The sequence below is a fragment of the Oreochromis niloticus genome, linkage group LG6 (genome assembly GCF_001858045.2).
Source record: "Oreochromis niloticus isolate F11D_XX linkage group LG6, O_niloticus_UMD_NMBU, whole genome shotgun sequence".
In the NCBI taxonomy this organism is placed as follows: domain Eukaryota; kingdom Metazoa; phylum Chordata; class Actinopteri; order Cichliformes; family Cichlidae; genus Oreochromis; species Oreochromis niloticus.
The window spans coordinates 35,262,587-35,265,879 of record NC_031971.2 but is presented as its reverse complement, the minus strand read 5'-3'; positions in this window follow the sequence as shown (position 1 = coordinate 35,265,879).

Here is a 3,293-nt window from a genome sequence, read left to right as displayed (position 1 = left end):
CTAGACGTTCCCAGCACACCCTCACTACGCGTTTAGGTGCACCGGGTCTGTCCAGCGTCCTCCCCCGCCACCTGATCCAACTCACCACCAGGTGGTGATGAGTTGACAGCTCAGCCCCTCTCTTTACCCGAGTGTCCAGAACATATGGTCGCAGGTCTGGTGATACGATTACAAAATCGATCATCGACCTGCGGCCTAGAGCGTCCTGGTGCCACGTGCACTTATGGACACTCTTATGTTCGAACAAGGTGTTCGTTATGGCCAAACTGTGACTTGCACAGAAGTCCAATAACAAAACACCACTCGGATTCAGATCAGGGAGGCCGTTCCTCCCAATCACGCCCCTCCAGGTCTCGCTGTTGTTACCCACGTGAGCATTGAAGTCTCCCAGCAGGACAACAGAGTCTCCCGGTGGGGCACTTTCCAGCACCCCCCCGAGGGACTCTAAGAAGGCTGGGTACTCTGAACTGCCACTCGGCGCATAAGCGCAGATGACAGTCAGGACCCTTTCTCCGACCCTAAGGCGCAGGGAACAAACCCTCTCATCCACCGGGAAAAACCCCAACGTACCGGCAGCAAGCCGAGGGGATATTAGAATACCCACCCCAGTCCGCCGCCTCTCACCAGGGGCAACTCCAGACTGAGACAGAGTCCAGCCCCTCTCTAGGAGACTGGTTCCAGAACCCAAGCCATGCGTAGAGGTGAGCCCGACTATATCTAGCCGGTACCTCTCAACCTCACGCACTAACTCAGGCTCCTTCCCCACCAGAGAGGTGACATTCCATGTCCCTATTGCCAGTCTTGGCAGCCGGGGATCAGTCCGCCAGGGCCTCTGCTCCTGGCCGCCGCCCAGCACACAATGCACCCGACCCCTATGGCGCCTCCTGCGGGTGGTGGGCCTGCGGGAGGATGGGCCCATGTCTCCTCTTCGGGCTGTGCCCGGCCGGGCCCCATGGACTAAGGCCCGGCCACCAGACGCTCACCCTCGGGCACCCTCCCCGGGCCTGGCTCCAGGGCGGGGCCCCGGTAACCCTATCCCGGGCAGGGTAAACTGTTCCCTCGATGTTTTCTTCATAAGGGTCTTCTGAATCGCTCTTTGTCTGGTCCCTCACCCAGGACCAATTTGCCATGGGAGACCCTACCAGGGGGCAAAAGTCCCCAGACAACATAGCCCCTGGGATCCCTGGGACACACAAACCCCTCCACCACGATAAGGTAGCGATTCACCTTTTCCACTGCCAATAAAATGGCGTGTCATGTCACACATTTTTGTATAACGATCTGGTGGAGAAAAAACCTGTCTACTAAATAAGCTGCCACCAGCAGCTAGTAAGCTAGACTGAATACAAGTCAACACAAACAACTGACCTGGGTATCATGCACTAATTATTATGCACTATTTTAATTATTTGTCAAAAAGAAGTGCATTTTATAGTTTTGTGAACCGACCCTATAGAATTCTGAAAATCTCCAAATTATGGATTATTGCTTTCTGCTAAATACTGTGATTGTGCTCCAATATAAAGGTGATGCTCCAATAAAATTTACTACAACTTCCGGCGCCCCCCGTGTGCGGCAGCCTGTTACAGCAGCTCTGCTCATTCTGAGTTTCTTTCTTTCTTATCTTTTTTCTTCTCGTAATTTTTTATAACTAATGTATTAGTAATTAGACTCTGCAACCATGTTCTACCGTTTTGTGCTAGTTCTGGTCGTTTTTCTTAGTTTTTTCTACTTTTTTCACCCGTGTCTGGGGACCCAGAGCAGGGATTCTTTGTTTACAGTAAGGATCAGCTGTTAGCGCTGCGTCCTACAGCGGTACTCCCTCTGTGACCAGGTTAGCGATGTGAGCTCATCCATCTTATTGGGCAAAGATCTTACGTTTCCAATAATTACAGAAGGAAGAGATGGTCGATAACGTCTCCTTCTCGGGCGACGGCACTCCTTCCCAGCATGACACCCCCGTCTTTTCTTCCTCAGCTCGCTGGGAATGTCGAGTCTGTCCGCCGGTGTTCTGACAAAACGTCCTACCTATCAAGCTGTCCTACTTGTTGTAAGCTGCTCAATCGAAGTCATATTCCAAGTGTTTATTTGGTGCTTTTAAAATTTATTTTAGTCCTCCTGCAGTTACTGGACACCACTCGCCGTTGTTATGTTGAATAAACGCTCCGTTGTTATGTCGAAGAAAGTACTTTTGCACCACATACTTGTTAATTGTGTGATATCGTTGTGTAGTCGTTTTATTTACTGTATGGATTCCGAAGCCATGTTAAAATTGTCTGATTTTCTCCTTAGTTATGGAGAACAAATACGAGGAACTGCTCATGTTTCTGTCTGTTGGGTCCTACCCATCTGAATACGATAAGTCCCAGAGGCAAACCCTTAGGAGATATGCCGCAAAATTCAGGCTGAAGGGTCAGTACTGTAATGTAAATAACTAAATGTAATTATTGGTTAAATACATGTTATAATTATTTTACATTTTTTAAATATAGGCGGAGTGCTCTTGTTTGGAAACAGGAGAGTGATAAAAACAAAAGAAGAAGCCATGGGACTATTTCAAGAGTTTCATTCCCATCGGTGGACACACTGGTGTACTCAAGACTCAAGCTGCAATGTGTTCCAGATTTTACTGGTATGGAATGTCGGTTGACATTGTTAATTGGGTATGTATTTTTAAAGTTGTCATTTATATTTAGTATGTTAATAGTGCACCAATAGAATGCATAGTTATCCTGAAGACCTGTACCAGATTGATGTACAGTAATTAACACTGTATCGCCACTTGATCAAGTATTTTTATAGAACATTAGCAATTTTGTTGTTTAATTAATTGCGATTGTTGGATAACATAAAGATCATTCAATATGTTTAAGGTCCTGCCTTGTGACCAGTGTCCAAAAATGGGAAAACCATTGGCTGCTGTGCAACCACTGCAGTTGAAGCTCAACTCAAGACTTTGCAGCTTAATGAAAATAGATAGAAGTGTCACAGCCGCGTATCACCCTCAGACAAATGGCCTCGACGAAAAGACAAATGACAACACAAAAAGGTATGTTTTATTTGTATGTAACATTTCATTTGCTTTTAAGACACTGTCACTATTGTGGGTTTTTTATGTCCACATGTAGAGCCCTGAGAAAATTAGTCAACAGTCAACAGAATGACTGGGATGTGTATCTGGATGCTACACTGTTTTCTTTGAGGTCCAAGGTCCACACCACAACCAAATACACACCATTCCGTTTAATGTATGGGAGAGAAGCTACGTATCCTTCTGAAGTTCCTGTTGAAGT